This window comes from Talpa occidentalis, unplaced genomic scaffold (assembly GCF_014898055.3).
Source record: "Talpa occidentalis isolate TD23 unplaced genomic scaffold, MPIMG_talOcc4v2.1 talOcc4.6, whole genome shotgun sequence".
NCBI lineage: Eukaryota > Metazoa > Chordata > Mammalia > Eulipotyphla > Talpidae > Talpa > Talpa occidentalis.
In genome coordinates, this window is record NW_023604972.1 from 109,399,017 (window position 1) to 109,417,655 (window position 18,639).

Genomic DNA, 18,639 nt, shown 5'->3' on the forward strand with positions numbered 1-18,639 from the left:
CATTCTCACTGGTGTGAGATGGTATCTCATGGTAGTTTTGATTTGCATTTCCCTGATTACAAGTGATGTTGAACATTTTTTCATATGCCTGTTGGCCATTTGCATTTCTTCTTCAGAGAAGTTTCTTTTTAGCTCTTCTGACCATTTTTTCTGAGCTACATCTTAATCACACTTAAGGTAAGCTTTGACTTTATTTTTTTTTTTTTTAAGATTTATTTTTTTATGCATACAAGACCTAGGGGGTAAGCCAGAAGTGAGGAGGGGAGGTGAAAAGACTCACCAGAGACAGAGTGGGGAACAGAACAGGCAGGTCTACTGAAATACACTGCTGAGGGGAGTGGTCAAGACAGTAGAGGCCTGCTGCACCATGTGGGTTGCTCCCTGGCCAGCTGGGGATCAACGCGCTTCAGTGGCTGGCAATAGCTTGATAGCACTGTCTTTAACCTCTTTGCCAGCAGGGAGGCCCAGCTTTGACTTTAATAATAGTGAATGGTAACTTTATATTTCAAAACTTTTTCTTGAATCTCAAAAATTTCAGGCTCATTCTTATCAAATTTGATTAATTATTTTTATTTTCTGCTGTAATGGATGAAGAGCTTCTACCAAGAGCAGGAGATTATTAGCTTTGCCACTTTCCTTGCCTTGTTTGCTGTTGTACTGTTAGTAAATTCTGTAATCTATACTTTATTTGCAGGAATCATTTTTTAAACTGTGTGGGTCACTTTAGTTAAATAATCTGACTGGACATCTACTTAATTAAAAACAACTGAAGTGCCAGATGTAGTTGAAAATAAAAAAAAAAAGTAGGAGGGCATCTCATATTTACAACCCCTGTCAGGTTGTGAATTCATCCCATCTTCTCTCAGGATTCAGAATTCTTATATGTGGCTTTGTGAAGATCAAATAGGAAGCAGAATTTAAAGATAAGCAGGAGCTTGGTTGGGCAGAAGTAAGGATGTCATAATTTTTAGAGTAAAGAAATACTGGGATGTGTTCCCAAGAAAGGATTTATTATTTGCCACTCCTGAACCACTTCAAGGATAGATGAAATTACTAACCTTTTGTGGGTTAATAAGAACTATAGTTGAAGACTGGGAAAGAGGGAATGATTGAGTGAATGTGTCTGAGGAAGCACTTAGAACAAAGTTGAGCTAGAATCAGGATTTAAGGGTATTAATGGAAGTACTAGCATGAAGTTCAAAAGTAAGGAAATGAATCAGTGCTGGTGAGTATATGTTAAGGCAAAGGTAGATTATGATTATGAGACAGTCCATTAAACAACAAAAGTTAGAAAGCACAGAGTAAACACAGGCATTCAGAGAAATGTGAAAGATTGAATAGATAAGAGGTGTGAATATGATGCCATGAGATAATAGAATGGACATAAAAATGCTCGTCTAAAACCCTGGCAACAGGGGCCTCCCCTGGTGGCACAGGCGATTGAGCGCAGTGCTGTGAAGCTGTCTGTAGCCTCTGCAGCGCCAGTTCAATCCCCGACAGCTGGTGAGGGTCCCACATGGTACAGCAGATCTCTCCTGTTACCCCGCTGCTCCCCTCAGCAGTGTATTTCGTCAGTTTGCCTGTTCTGTTCCCTGCTCTGTCTCTGGTGAATCCTCTCACCTTCCCGCACATCTGGCCTGTACCCCGGTTCTTGTATAAATAAATAAATAAATCTTTAAAAAATAATGATTAAAAAACCCTGGCAACATACTATTAGTTAAGGCAGTTTTGTTGTATAGTTTTGGATATTTGTACATGTAACCTTTGCATTTTTTTAAGTGTATTTATCACTGGTTTACAATATTATGTAAGTTTCAAAAGTGATGTTCTACTTTTCTTAAGGGCCCAAGATAACATTTTGTTGTTGTTGTTGGTCTCTTTCTTTTGCAGGTTTAAACTACTTTTAAAAAATAATATTTTACTCGCAAGTTACTTTTAAAAATCATATATGGCTGCATTCACTCTGGTACTATCTACCAATGCATACAATGTAACCATGACCATTATCTATATAGAGAACATTATTGTCCCTTGGTACTCAACAGTTCCTCCTACCTCAGGCCCTGTCAACTACAGATCATTTTTCTGTCCTTATAATTTTGCCTTTTACAGAGATCCATATGATTGGGATTGATACAATAGGTGGTATTTTGAATTTGACTTCTTTCTCCTTGCAAAATGCATTTGCGATCCATCCATGTTGTTGTATCAGCTGTTTATTCCATTTCTATTTCAGATATTACATCATATGAATTTACCACAGCTTAATCACTATTTGAAGAACATGTGGGTTATTGCCAGTTACGAGTTCATTTGACTATTAGATTATTTCCTTTTAAACTTGGACTCAATAATTGACAACTACTGCAATAGAAGACAATGTTGCAATACTAAAATTTAAATAGCACTTAATACACAGAAAAAATATGAAGGAAAATGAATTGCTATATGTGAATTATGCATAGTAATGCTTGACATATGAGTATTTCAAAGAAATTCTGGTCAATAGTGTCAGGAAAGCAAATGGCAAAATGAACTGATGTTAGTGGAAAATTTCAATGACCACAGCCAGATATATTTGTGACATTAGAAAAGAACTAGTAAGTTCACTATCCCTACTCCCTCCAATAGACAAGTACAATTAAAATAAATATGTAATAGGTATTGATCATTAAGTACAAATTAAAACTAAGGAAGATGTCAGTTGGTATATCCTGCTAGTGATCATTCATGTTGCTAAATTTCAGCTTCTTTTCTAATTGATTAAGTAGTTTACTAGGTATAGATAAAGAGATAATAGGAGAGCAGCTGGTCATATAAGGTGACTTCTCCTTTCCAAGTTCAGATAAATTGCTTTTGGGATGTTGGACACACTTCCACTGTAAATACTTAGTAACTGGACATTCTTAGTAACATAAATTAGGGAAAGAGTGAGATGACAATGTTTTAGGGAGAGTAATTGAAATATGAAAGTTATTGACCAATGACATAATTATTGAATAACATTAATTCCAGACACACTGCAAGACAGTAGATATAAAATAATATATTAGACATGATTGTTTTTTAAGGAGTATACATGTTATTATGTAATTTTGTGAAAGGTCAATAAACAGATAAAATGTCAACTAGCAATAAAATTTATTGGCTAAGTTTGCCAGATACCTGTTTATTTTATTAAAAAATGCAAATCAATATTAAAATGAAAGTCAGTATTAGAGATTATCAAGAAGTCACCCTGAACTCACGAACTGAACTAATTTATGTTTTGCATGTAAGTCATGTTGTGAAATATAGAAGTACAGTTTTATTTACAAAACATGTGTCCTTCAGTTCTACCACATTATAATCATGATGATAGTAACTATTCATTTTGATGGCTATAATTTGATTTGAAATATATAAACATACTTGTCATCTTTAATTAAACTATATACTAGGTTGCTTAGTGAACTTTTAAAGGATTTCAACTCCAATGATAATATCCTAATATTTAATTAGAGCCTACATCTAAAAGGATGAACTACAAAAGAAAGGTTCTTCTTTCTTTTTTAAAAAAAGATTTATTTATTTTTTTAAAAGATTTATTTATTTATGCATTCAAGAACTGGGGTACAGGTGCATGTGGTGAGAGGATTCATCAGAGACAGAGTGAGGAAGAGAATAGGCAGGCTGACTGAAATACACTGCTGAGGGGAGCAGTGGGCAAGACGGGAGAGGTCTGCGTGCCATGTGTTTAGCTTTCTGGCCTGGGATCAAACTCATGCTGCAAAGGCTGCAGATAGCTTCATAGTGCTTTGCTTAATCCTTTGCATCACCAGGAAGGCCCTATCTTTATTTATTTTTTGCAGACAAGAGGTGCAGGGGTTGAGAGGATTCACCAGAGACAGAGTAGGGAGCAGAATAGCTGGATCTACTGAAATACACTGCTGAGCAGAGCAGTGGGCAAGACAGGAGAGATCTGTTGTGCCATGTAGGTCAGCTCCCTGGCCAGGGATAGAAGTCATGCCCCAGTGGATGGCAATAGCTTGATAGTACTGAAATTTTAACACCTGCGCCATCAGAAAGCCCCAAGAAAGGTTCATCTTTTATATCTCATGTTACCAGCATAAGGTTTGCTATTTAAGCTAATAAATGCTTGAAATGAGTTTTTATTTAAAAAATCCCTGGTAGGGCCTCCCCGGCCGGCAGGCGAGAATCCCACATGGTGCGGCAGACCTCTCCTGTCTTGCCCACTGCTCCCCTCAGCAGTGTATTTCGTCAGTCTGCCTGTTCTGCTCTCCGCTCTGTCTCTGGTGAATCCGCTCACCCTCCCACACATCTGGCCTATACTCCCAGTTCTTGTATAAATAAAATAAATAAATCTTTTAAAAATAAATAAATAAACAAACAAACAAATAAATAAATAAATTCCTGGTAATACAGCATTAATATAGATGGAAATATTATTTATTTTAAGATTTATTTATGCAAGAACTGGGGTACAGGCCAGAGGTGTGGGGGGGGGTGTGAGAAGATTCACCAGAGACATAGTGAAGAGCAAAACAGGCAGATCTGCTGAATAAGATGCTGAGAGGAGCAGTGGGTGAGACAGGAGAGGTCTGCTGTGCCATGTGGGTCAGCTCCCTGGCCAGGGATCAAACCCATGCTACAGTGGCTGGCAATGGCTTGATAGAGCTGAGACTTTAACCCTGAGGCACCAGGGAGGCCCCATGTTTTCATTATATGTCTATTTTGTGATGGACATTTAGGTTTTTTCCAGATCTTAGCTATTACCAATAGTGTTACAACAGATATAACTCCTTTTCCTATTTTGCAAACTCTATTTTGGTGGATACTGTTGAGAAATGAACCCTCACTTTGTGTTATTGTAAAAGTTTTCATATAAACTTTGAACTTGACATACTGTATAAACTAACAGTCCCATATACTGGATATCCCAGTATATCGAAATAAACTGAAAATGCATGCTCACACAAAAACCTGTATGTGACGCTTAGAGATAATATATTCAAAATAATTCCAAATTCAAACAAATAAGATGTCCATCAATAGGTATAAACAATGTTTCCACCATGTAGTAGAATACCACTCAGCAATAAAAGGAAACAAGGTGCTGCTTTGCATAACAACATGAATTAATCTTAAAGAGATTTTACTAAATGAAAAGAACCCAATCCAAAAGGAAAAGAGAACTATCTGGGCAGAAAATAGATGAGTGGTTGGCACTGTCTGGAGGGAGAGGATGTAGTTATGACTTCAATGTGATAAGTAGAGAAAATTTTAAAGAGATACAACTGTTCTCTGTATTACTACAATTGTGGCTACCTAATGGTATGCATTTATCAAAAGCCTTATATTTAATTTAATATGTGCAAATAAAAATAAAATCAATTAGGTTTGGAATGTAAATCCCAATTACATTCCAAGAATGGAATGAATAAAACTGTCAAAAGTTGTATTGGGATTGAGTGATGTAACCTCACTGAAAAGGGTGGGGAAAATAGGTGTTGAGATAAACAACTTTGTAGGATGGTTTTTTGAGAGAAAATTGTAAGCATAAAAGTAAAAAATAACTGAGCACAAGCATTACTTTATGTGGCTACTTTTTCTGTGGTTATAGAATATCAATTTGAAACTGTTAGTTGAAGTGTGTTAGGAATGAATAATATAAAAGAAAAAGGGTAGATAATGGGAGACGGTTTTCCCATTTGCTCAGATAAAGAAGGCTGAGCTCAGATATTATTATCATAGCTGATTCCTGCACTTGAGCAAGAGAAATCCCCAAAATGAACCAGCAACTTCTTTAGTGCCACACAAGTCTGGGCATTGTCAAAGGAAAAACAGGAAACTACCTGAAATATCTCCCAATGGACAAAACCAGGGGACAAAAATGAAAAAAAAAAAAAAAATTGATCAATAGAATATAACCTGAGGTATAAAATAAATGTATACAAATTTGGAGTTATATAAATACATTATTGAATAAATAAACAGGACAGAAATGATGTATTTTCCTTGTAGAAAAATTACAAACAAGTTTTGAAGAAATTGCCCTTCAGGGGATGGAGCTTAATTCTTCCCTTTTATGTTTTCTGGACATGGCGAATTTCTTTGGTATATGATGTGTAAAAAAAAAAAAAATCTAACTTTATAATAAAGACACTTACAAGAACTTAATCGAGACATCATTTAATGTCCCAGTGATGTCGAGTTTTTATCATACACCTTCTAATAAGGTGAAATGAGCAAGGCGATAGATTTCTGTCATATTGTCCAAAACTGCACAACTGCAACCTAATCATAAGAAAAACCTCAGACAAATCCAAGTTATGTATTTGGCTGATGCTGTTCAAACTCAAGATGATGAAAACAAGCATAGGGAAAAACAAAAACAACTGTCACAAGTCAGAAGAGAGTAGGTGATATTATGACCACACATAATGGAATATCCTGAACTGGATCCTAGAACAGAGAATCTCATTAGTAGAAACTGTTGAAATATGAAGTGTGTAATTAGGTAATAGCAATGCATCAATATTAATTTCTTCATTTGATAAATGTACCATGTGTTAACCAACATTAGGAGAAACTGGGTAAGAGGTATAGGAGAATTCTCTGTACTACTTTTATAATATTTCTCTATATTTAAAATTATTCTAAGCAAAATGTTTCTTCCATTATTTAAAACCAAAGTAGAACAGAGAGGGTTATGGTGGGTGGAGCAGGGTAGGCTATATTTGAATAAATCATATTAAAAATAAAGGTTAAAAATCTGGAGACTTCCTAGAGGTGCAGGGGTTAAAGTTTCATCGCTATCATGCTATTGTCAGCCACTGGGGCATGAGTTCTATCCCTGCCCAGAAAGCAAACCCACATGGCGCAGCAGACCTCTCCTGTCTCACCTGCTACCCCTCTCAGCATTGTATTTCAGTAGATCCACCTGTTCAGTTCCCTACTCTGTCTCTGGTTAGTCCTCTCATCCCCACACCTCTGGTCTACACTCCAGTTCTTGTATGCATATATAAATAAAATAAATCTTTTAAAAATTTTAAAAAATGAGGTTAAAAATCAGTAGAAGTTTGCATTTTAATTACCATAAAGCCCTTTCTTGAGTCTACATTGCCTTTGCTAATCACACCCTCCTTGTCACAGCAGAGGTTTTTTTTTTTTTTTTTTTATTAGATAATAAATTTTATTGTTATATTCCCCATACAATTGCAGCGCCCCCATTCTGACCCCAATCCCTCCCCTCCCACCCCCGCCCCCCTAAAAGTGTCTCTGGTTCATAGTTTTTTGTTGATTTTGATTTTCACTTTCTTATAGTTATTCATTTTCCTGGTCCCTTATTTAAGTTTTCTAGATTCCTGCTATGAGTGAGACCATCCGGTATTTTTCTTTTCTTTTTGGCTTATTTCGCTGAGCATGATCCCTTCCAGCGCCATCCATGTTGCTGCAAATTGCATGTGTTTATCTTTTTTGAATGCTGAGTAATATTCCATGGTATATATGTACCACATCTTCTTGATCCAGTCATCTATTTTTGGGCATTTGGGTTGTTTCCAAAGCTTAGCTATTGTAAACAGTGCTGCTATAAACATAGGGGTGCAGGTGTTCTTTGGAATTGATGTTTCTGTGTCCTTTGGGTAAATACCTAGGAGTGGAATTGCTGGATCATATGGAAGCTCTATGTTTAGTAGGTCCAGAAATCTCCACACAGCTCTCCACAGTGGTTGGACCAGTTTGCATTCCCACCAACAGTGCAGAAGAGTTCCTTTTTCTCCACACCCTCGCCAACATTTGTTGTTGCTAGTTTTTTTAATATGTGCCATTCTCACTGGTGTAAGATGGTATCTCATGGTAGTTTTGATTTGCATTTCCCTGATGACAAGTGATGTTGAACATTTTTTCATATGCCTGTTGGCCATTTGCATTTCCTCTTCAGAGAAGTTTCTTTTTAGCTCTTCTGCCCATTTTTTGACTGGATTATTTTCTTTGTTGTTGTTGAGTCTAATCAGCTCTTTGCAGATTTTTGTGATCAGTCCTTTATCATTAGTGTTGGGTGCAAAAATGTTCTCCCAGTTGGTGGGGTTTCTCTTTGTTTTTGTTATTGTCTCTTTTGCTGTGCAGAAGCTCTTTAATTTGATGTAGTCCCAGCTGTTTATCTTCGCCTTCACTATCACTGCTTTGGGTGATGTGTCTGTAAAGATGTCTTTGATGTGCAAATCACGTAGTGTTTCGCCTATATTTCCTTCTATATATTTTATGGTTTCAGGTCTTATGTCTAATTCTTTAATCCATTTTGAGTTGATTTTTTGTGTATGGTGTGAGGTAGTGGTCAAGCTTCATTCTTTTGCATGTAGCGACCCAGTTTTCCCAGCACCATTTATTGAACAAACTTTCTTTGCTCCAATGCATAGTCTTTGCTCCTTGTCAAAGATTAGTTGACCATAAATCTGTGGGTTTATTTCTGGATTTTCTATTCGATTCATTGGTCTGTATGTCTGTTCTTGTTCCAATACCATGCAGTTTTGATGATTATGGCTTTGTAGTAGAGTTTGAAGTCTGGGAGTGTGATGCCTCCATTCCCTTCTTTTTTTTTCAGGAGAGCTTTGGCTATTCGGGGTTTTTTGTGATTCCATATGAATTTCATCAATAATTGTTCTATTTCTTTGAAGAATGGCATTGAAATTTTGATTGGAATAGCATTGAATCTGTATATTGCTTTTGGAAGGATGGCCATTTTAATAATGTTTATTCTTCCAATCCATGAGCAGGGGATATCTCTCCATTTCTTTGTGTCTTCTTCTATTTCTTTTAACAGTGTTTTATAGTTTTCTTTGTATAGGTCCTTTACCTCTTTTGTTAGATTTATTCCAAATATTTGATTTTTTTTGTTTCAATAACGAAAGGGATGGTTTTTTTGATTTCTTCTTCTTCAGATTTATTGTTTGTGTATAGGAAGGCTACTGATTTTTGCGTGTTGATTTTGTATCCTGCCACTTTACTGAACTGATTGATGAGTTGAATTAGCTTTTCTGTGGAGTTTTTGGGGTTCTCTATGTATAATATCATATCGTCTGCAAATAGTGATAGTTTGACTTCTTCTTTTCCTATTTGGATTCCTTGGATGTCTTTCTCTTGTCTTATTGCCCTGGCTAGGACTTCCAGTATTATATTGAAAAGCAGTGGTGAGAGTGGACATACTTGTCTTGTTCCAGATCTTAATGGAATTGCTTTCAGCTTTTCACCATTGAGAATGATACTGGCTGTTGGCTTGTCATAGATGGCCTTTATGATGTTGAGGTATGTTCCTTGTATCCCAAGAATTTCAAGGGCTTTTATCATGAATGGGTGTTGCACTTTGTCGAAAGCTTTCTCAGCATCTATTGACATTATCATATGGTTTTTATATTTCTTTTTGTTGATGTGTTGGATAACGTTGATTGATTTTCGGATGTTAAACCATCCTTGTGTCCCTGGAATGAATCCTACTTGGTCGTGGTGAATTATCTTATGGATACATTGTTGGATTCTGATGGCTAAAATTTTATTGAGGATTTTTGCATCAGTGTTCATTAGGGAGATTGGCCTGTAGTTTTCCTTTTTTGTGTTGTCCTTGTTCGGTTTTGGTATTAGTGTAATGTTGGCTTCATAGAACGTGTTTGGTATTGTCCCTTCCTTCTCAATTTTTTGGAAGAGTTTGTGAAGGATAGGCACTAATTCGTCTCTGAATGTTTGGTAGAATTCATTTGTAAATCCATCAGGTCCTGGGCTTTTGTTTTTGGGGAGGTTTTTGATTACCATTTCAATTTCGCTAATTGTAATTGGTCTGTTTAGGTGTTCTATTTCTTCTTTATCTAGCTTTGGGTGATTGTAGAGTTGTAGGAATTTGTCCATCTCCTCTAGATTGTTAAACTTGTTTCCATATAACTGTTCATAGTAGTTACTGATTATTCTTTTGATTTCTGCTGTGTCCGTTGTGATTTCTCCTCTTTCATTGATGATTCTGTTTATTTGTGCTTTCTCCCTTTTTTCCTTTGTGAGCCTGGCTAGGGGTTTGTCTATTTTATTGATTTTTTCAAAGAACCAGCTCTTGGTTTCATTGATCTTTTGGATTGTTTTTTTAGTTTCAATTTCATTTATTTCTGCTTTGGTTTTTATTATTTCTTTTCTTCTACTGGTTTTGGGGTTTTTTTGTTGTTCTTTTTCTAGATCTGTGAGCTTCGAGATTAGGTTGTTTCTTTGAGTTCTTTCTTGTTTCTTGATGTGAGCTTCTATTGCTATATATTTTCCTCTTATTACTGCTTTTGCTGCATCCCATACATTTAGGATATTGGTGTCCTCCTTGTCGTTCAATTCAAAAAATTTTTTAATTTCTTCTTCCATCTCCTCATTAGTCCAGTGGTCTTCCAGTAGTGTGGTTTTTAATCTCCATGAGGTAGGAAAGTTCCTTGCCTTCTTTTTATGGTTTATTTCTAGTTTGATGCCTTCATGGTCAGAAAAGATGGTTGATATGATTTCAATCTTGGTGTATCTGTTGATGTTTGTCTTGTGCCCCAGTATGTGATCGATCCTGGAGAATGATCCGTGTGCGCTCGAGAAAAATGTGTACTCCGTTTTTTTGGGGTTTAGTGTTCTATAGATGTCTGTTAAGCCCAATTGCTCTAGGTCCTTATTTAGAGCTTTGGTTTCTTTACTTATTTTTTGTCTTGTTGATCTATCCATTGTTGATAGTGGTGTGTTGAAGTCTCCCACTACGTATGTGTTTTCTCTGATGTCTGTTTTCAGAGAGGACAACAGTTGTCTGATATATTTTGGTGCTCCTTCGTTTGGTGAGTATATGTTAATGAGTGTTATTTCTTCTTGAAGTATTGTCCCCTTGATCATAATGTAGTGACCATTGGGGTCTCTTTTTATCTTTTTGAGTTTGAAATCTGTTTTATCTGATATAAGTATAGCTGTTCCTGCTTTCTTTTTTGGTCCATTTGCTTGTAGGATTGTTTTCCATCCTTTAACTTTGAGCCTATTTTTATCTTTTGTAGCTAAATGTGTTTCCTGGAGACAGCAAAAGGTTGGGTTTTGTTTCTTAATCCAGGCTGCAACTCTGTGTCTTTTTATTGAAGAGTTTAGTCCATTTACATTTAGCGTTAATATTGATATGTTAGCATCTGTATTTGCCATTGTGTTTGTCTTTCCTTTGATTTTATTTGTTTATTCTTTTAATAACTTTTTTTTTTTTTGGCCTTCTTTCATTGTTATTCGTCCCTCTGAGGTTCTGGCTTTAGGACTCCTTGTAGTATTTTTGGAGTGGGGTTTAGTTGCAATGAAATTCCGGAGTTTCTGTTTGTCTGGGAAAGTCCATATTCTTTCTTCAAAGAGGAAGGAGAGCTTTGCGGGATAGAGTATTCTTGGTTGGCATCTGTTTTCTTGGAGTCTGTTGACTATGTCCCTCCACTCTCTCCTTGCCCGTAGTGTTTCTTCGGAGAAGTCTGATGTCAGCCTGATTGGCTTTCCTTTGAATGTTATCTGTTTCTTCCCTCTTGCCAGCTTCATTATTTTTTCCTTGTCCTGGATTCTTGGGAGCTTTACTATTATGTGTCTTGCTGTATTTTTCCTTTCGTCGTGGAAGTTTGGTGTTCTTCTTGCTTCTTGTATATCAATTTTCAGCTCCTCCTTCACATTTGGGAAGTTCTCTTCAATTATCTCTTTGAATATTTTCTCTGTTCCTACTTCTCTCTCCTCTCCTTCTGGTATTCCTATAACTCTTATATTTCCTTTCCTCATGGAGTCAGATAGTTCCCGAAGTCTTTCTTCATTCTTTTTCCTTCGTACTTCTCTTTCCTTTTCTGTTTTGGTTCTTTTTATTTCTGTGTCTTCAAGAGTACTTATTCGTTCTTCCATTTCATCAATTCTGCTTTCATTGCTTTTCCCAGAATTCTTTAGTTCTTCCATTAATTCTTTGATCTCCTGCATTTCTTTTACTTCCCTCTTTAGGGACTCAATTGCATTCTTCTGATCGTTGATTATTTTTCCCTTATCATTGTTTTCCTTTATGACTTCTGTCAGTTTTTTAATCACGGCAATTTTAAATTCTCTTTCTGGAAGGCTCAGAAGTTCTTCCAAGTTACTGTCGTTGCCATCTGGGGGCTGGTTTTCTTTTTGTGGTGTGCTTTTTCTCTGGAGAGTTGCTAGGTTGCGTGTGGTTCTTCTCCTCCCTACTGTCTGTTTTCTAATTTGCCGTATGCATTGGGACACTGTGTAGTTGGGACTGGCCGGCATCTTGGGTGGGCTTCTCTGCTCCCCTCTGGTTCCTCCAGGAGTCATCTGTCAGTTTCAAGCAGTCTTTACTGGAGAAAGGTCCCTGTTCTAAAATGCCGATGTGGGGACACACTCCCCTGTGCGCCTGGTCTGCCCCGGCGGTGGGTTCCTGCTCCCCCTCTGGGCTTAGACTGCAGGCCAGAGGGGGTCTGGCGTGGGCGAACTTCCCCCGCTCACCTCTGGTTCCTGAGGAAGCCTTCTGCAGGTAGTCTTTACTGAAGAAATGTCCCTATTCTATAATGGTGATGTGGGACACACTCTTCTGCGCGCTTGGTCTGCCCCGGCTGTGGGTGCTCACTCTCCCTGTGGGCTCAGACTACTTGTTCGGAAGGGGCCCGGCGTGGGCTAACTCCCCAGCTGGCCACTAGCTCCTTCAGGAGCCTGTGTCACAGCAGAGGTTTTTGACTACAACATGTTAAAATTTTCCCATTGTTATTTCTGAGTAATTGCTTTTTTTTTAAAGATTTCTTTATGTATATATAAAGAGCTGGGGTGCAGGCCAGAGGAGCGGGGGGCAGGGGTGGTTGAGAGGATTCACCAGAGACAGAGTATGGAGCAAAACAGGCAGATTTACTGAAATACACTGCTGAGAGGGGCAGTGGGTGAGACAGGAGAGCTCTGCTGTGCCATGTGGGTCACCTCCCTGGCTGGGGATCGAACTCATGTTGCAATGGCCACAGATAGCTTCATAGTGCTGTGACTTAACCCCTTGTGCCACCAGGGAGGCCCTCATTGTTGTTTTTACACAGTTGATTTTATGTACTCTGAATTCATCTATTCCAAGTTGTGTTTATTTAACTCATTAAAGTTGAAGAGGAAAATTGGCAATCATTGCAATTCCATTGAAGAGCTCAATTTTCGCTTTTATCTTATTAAGCAATACACTTTGATAAACTCACTTGACCAAAGATATCATCATGGAATCAATGGTTGGGCTAAACCAGACAATCAAAATCCCATTTCTGGAATTCTTTGACTTTGTAAATTTATTTGTTTTCTTCTCTGGCACTGCACCATTTCACTCTGGCAGAAAATATGGCAAATTTTGTTGGTTGGTTGGTTTCCTTGAAAACTATTTAATGTGTGCTTCACAGATGTTTCCTTACATTGGCCTGAGGAGATACAGATGTCTAATTCTGCCTGCTTCCAGCAGCACCGAAATATTCTAAAGATACTCTGGCTGTTGTCTGAAAAATTTTTAGTTAATACTTCTTGAAATCCAACCATATACCATTGCACATGCACAAACCTATCTGAGTATCTAAGAAAAAAATCTAAAAATTAACTTACTTTTATCAAACTCATTAATTCAATATTAGAATATACTGATCACATATTAAAGATAGAAAGCATATTAGGTTCTGCCAATTGAACCATAAATAAGAAGTATAATCTGCCTAATTGAGTGTACAGTCTAGTGTAGGAAGAGATAAGTGTATAATTAAATTGTTTCCATAAATAGTAAACTGGATATAGTCAGGTAACACTCCTGCCAGGAAAATAAACAGTGGTAGAATAAACAGTGTTAACCTCCTTGAGGCAATATATACATAGAATCTTAACATTTTTATAGGCCTTTGTCAGAAACATTTTATCTTACTTTAAATTCAAAATTATTTTGAAATCTTGAGAAAATACTTGCGTTGTTTAAATTCTGTTTTTTTAGACCATATAACATCTTTTTGGAAGGGGGTCTTCATATCATGATCATCAATCATAATAAGCAAATGATCAAACTCATATATGCCATAATACTTGTAGATATGTACACATATGTGGATATACATACAAATACTGTATATTATCTAAACATATGCACATAAACAGAGACACTCAGATCTCTATCAGCTCAGAATATAACCACTACAATTAATTCCTTGTACATATCTGTGTGCATAGCATGAGTAGAAAGTTAAAACAAGATGATAGTAATAGGTACAATCTGCAAGAACTAAGGTCAAATGAAATTGAGAAAGCAGAGAATCTGAGCTAGATTTCCAGGCATGACTTGTTGTCTTACATATTTGCATCCATTTCTGTATACTTTTCTGCTCTCTTTTCTTGAAATGATTTACAATTTTAGTTATGAACTAGTTCTTATAAATTTCCTTAGGACATAGTAATTTGTAAACACTACAGAAGAAAAGTAGAACAATGTAAAATATATTCATAAAATGAGTAACTAGGTCAAGACAGATCATTTGAAGATATTATATAGTTCAGCTTTTTCTTATGAACATTGTAGCTAAAGTAATAAGGAAATATATTAAAATGGAGAAAGAAAAAAAGTCAAAGACATCTATAAATAAATTCTATCTATTGATAGTTTTGAGGAGAAAATATGATTTTTAATGAGAAAAATATTTCACTAGATCAAATATGGAGAATTGGTCAATGTCAAAACAAATTGTGCAAACAACTCTTAGAATAAGGTAACATAAAAATCACCCAGCCCACGGTTATATTTTTGTTTAAGAGGGAGATTTTCTTTGAAGTCAATTAAGCTTAAGGTTTGGAGACTTCATTTCAGTTTCTACTGAACTGTATTTCTTTTTAAGGGATCATGAAATTGTGTATGCTTGCAGCTTCACAATTTGAAGGCCATTCACAAAATGTGTTTAGGGTCTAGTGTTAAAAGTCATTCATATGATGTAATATTTTACCTCTTTTAGACTAAATATTAAAAAAACAGGAAAAATGAGCTAATATTCTATGAGAACTTACTGATTTTATGAACTCAAATAAAGATGTTTTTAGAAAACCTTATATAGGTTACACCTATTATACATTAACACGTTAATTCAAAATACCTGAAATTGTATCAATCATTTCATTGCATAAAAAGTGTTACAAACTATCAGGTGAGGTGAATAAAACTAATTTGCCAGTATTTCTACTCCTTCAATATAAACTTTTATTCTCTGACTTTCACCCAGTAACCTCTGTATCTGAAAGTCTCATCTCAGTCCTAGTTTAATCAGAAGACAGACACCATTTCTTTTTTGTTTTCTTTGTGTTTTAAAGATTTATTTGTTTATTTATACAAGAACCAGAGTACAGGCCAGATTCACAGGAGGGTGAAAGGATTCACCAGAGACAGAGCATGGAACAGAAAGGCAGACTGACGAAATACACTGCTGAGGGGAGCAGCGGGCGTGACAGGAGAGGGAAGACAGACACCTTTCTTATAAACCAATATTGCCTGCAGGAAGAGTTCACATGGTACCTCCCTGGTGCTCCATTTTAACTATGCTTTTTAGGTCTTCAAAAATTCACATTTACATAAAACTTATTACTGTCTCTTTGTTCATATCAAACTTTGTTCTTTCAATGCCTTTGATGTTTTGTATAAATGTTCTTTCCTTGAGATTTATTGGTAACTAAAAGTCAGGAGCCTTGTCTTTGACTTAAGAAAGACCCATTTCTCTCTAGTTCTTGAGAAGTAGTTCATGAAATGCTTTTGATGTATAAAATGTATCAATACAGTAGATCAGAGATTGTTTATCTCCATGGAAACAACAGATATTTTCAAAGAATGGTGATTTCATGAAAATTTTCTATACATTTAAAAGAAATTAAAATAAATTGATTGTCAAAAGTGAGCACATTCCTTTTGCCTTAAAATGTATACTTTCAGAGGCTTAGAAGTCATTTTCTGTGTCCTATTTCAGATGGTTTCATTTAAAAGTATAACAGTTGTTGTCACTGGTTAAAATGTTGAATTTAAAGATTTTATCCATAATTCCATATGGGATAACTTTACTTTTAAATTGAAACTTGAGGCATTTTACTTGTTTGCTCTTTGTTTTTCCAACTTTGTAGAGAATGAGGCCTGGTTGCTACAGCAACAGATTCATTCTCTGAGTGCATTTTATACTTTCATCAGATGTTCGTTCACTCTGACAGTGAATTCTGCCTTCTGAATGTCTGACTTTTACAACCACAGCTAATTACAAAACCTGTAACAATTCCATTCTACTGCCCTAAAGGTTAATACAAAACTTGTAGTCCTGAAGAAAATGTGGATTGCAAACGCAATTCTTAGAACAGAAAAAACAAAAAACAAAAACAAGTAATTACATTTTTAAATCTGAAGTCAAAAATATTGAACTTTAAATTATCTATAGCTATTCAGTTTGTAAAATTCCTTTGGGGTATGAGAAAAAGAAATGTCAGATTCTCTTTATTTTTCTCTGTCACTATTCAACTGAGGTTCTTCACAAAGACTCAAAACTTATACTGGATTTCAGCCATTTGGCTTTTTCAGTAGAGAATTTAACTCTTCAATCAGGATATAAAATTAAACTCACTATGTTTGGATTTTCTACCATCTAAACTAATTTTTTTTTTCTGCTGATTGTAAACTTTCTAAAAACCTGGTAAGTTTTAAAGGTACAGAATATATTTCTATTTAATATTTTATAATAGTTAATATTTAAAGCATTGACTTTGTCAGTTTTTAGGAAGAAATGGTATATGTTCTACCTAAAAAGGGCTTTTGGGAAAAAGTCAGCAGAACAAAAATTAAACAAAATTAGCAAAAAGAAGATAAAGTAAGAAAACCTACTTGAAAGTAAAGTAAAAAAAAAAAACTTATACTATATCAGTAAAAGAGAAAGTAAAATACAGGATATAAAATATTCAAATAAAAATGGTTAAGAGGAGGGCCTTCCCGGTGGCGCAGCAGTTGAGCTCTGGGCTGCGAAGCTGCCAGCAGCCTTTGCAGTGCCGGTTCGATCCCCGGCCGCCAGCGAGGGTTCCACATGCTGCGCAGGCCTCTCCTGCCGCTCGCTGCTCCCCTCAGCAGTGTACTTTGTCACTCTGCCTGTTCTACTCTCTGCTCTGGCTCTAGTGAAATCTCGCACCCTCCTGCGCTTCTGACTGTACCCAGTGCTTTTATAAATAAATCTAAAAAAAAAAAAAATTTTAAAAAATGGTTAAGAGGATAGAGAAATAAGAAGGGAAAAAAAGCAACAATAAAATACTCAAGAAATATTTGTGTTCAGGCAGAAAACATTTTCTAACAGAAAATAAATTTGCAGCATAGGATAATGCAAATATAAGTGTGTGTGTGTGTAAACTTTGAACACATTTTATTCCATTAAGCAATACACACCTGCAAATACATAATTAACTGAAGTTATAGTTTAGTGTTAGATGAAAATTGAATAATTAATATTTCTTTTAATTTTGCTTAATGTGCTACACACTTGACTACTTTTGCAAGTGACTTTTTCTTATCCATTCAATTTCAACACTGTTTTAAAGACTAAAACAGACCATTATAAAGTGTTATTTTCTTACTTTCTTCATCTTGTGATTTATACTTCCTACCTTTTAAGTCATCACCTTTTCTTCTATTTTTATTCCTGAAAAATGCAAAGCAATCTGATCCTATTTCTTCAATGACACATTCAATAAAAACATTACATTTAAATTATAATCAAAATAAGGGAGGATGATTGAGAAAAATTAATGACAGACACCCCCATTTGTCACACACACACACACACATACACACACACACACACAGCCCTTGTAATTTAACTGCAAGTCTCAGGGGAGAATAAAAATAAATGAACTAGAGACCACTGAGACCATGGGGCATGTAAACTTTGGTAGAGTTGGTTAAGTAATGCTTTTTAATTCTGATATTTTTTTTTTTATAGAGGCATGTTTTATTTATTTATTTGTTTGTTTGTTTTGTTTATACATGCACTGGTACAGTCAGAAGAGCGGGAGGGTGAGAGAATTCACCAGAGCCAGAGCGGGGAGCAGAGCAGGCAGAAGGACCGAAGTACACTGCTGAGGGGAGCAGCGGGCGGCAGGAGAGGTCTGCGCGCCATGTGGGACCCTCCTCCGGTGGCCGGGGAGCAGCCGGGGATCGAACCGGCGCCGCAGAGGCCGCGGGCAGCTTCGCAACCAGCGCTCAACCACTGCGCCACCAGGGAGGCCCTAATTCTAATGGAAGAGTTGTGAGAAAATATACAAATAATTAAAATAGAAACATTTTATATTTTCTTGGAAACTATCCTATATGAAAATAGGATAATTAGATTCTCCAAATATATTTATATCTCATCATAATACAAATTACAGTGAGGAAGTAAAGAATCATATAAGGAAACATGATAAATGATGCAGGAATAAATAATAATGCAAATTAGACTAAGAGAGGAAAATCAGTTTTGAGACAAAAAATGAAAATGCTATAAATGTTGGCTACATAGGATATATTTGGAAGCCTTCCCTATTCCTCAATATTTTGGAAGCTTTGAGCAGAATAGATAATAGTTCATCATTCAAGGTTTGGTAGAG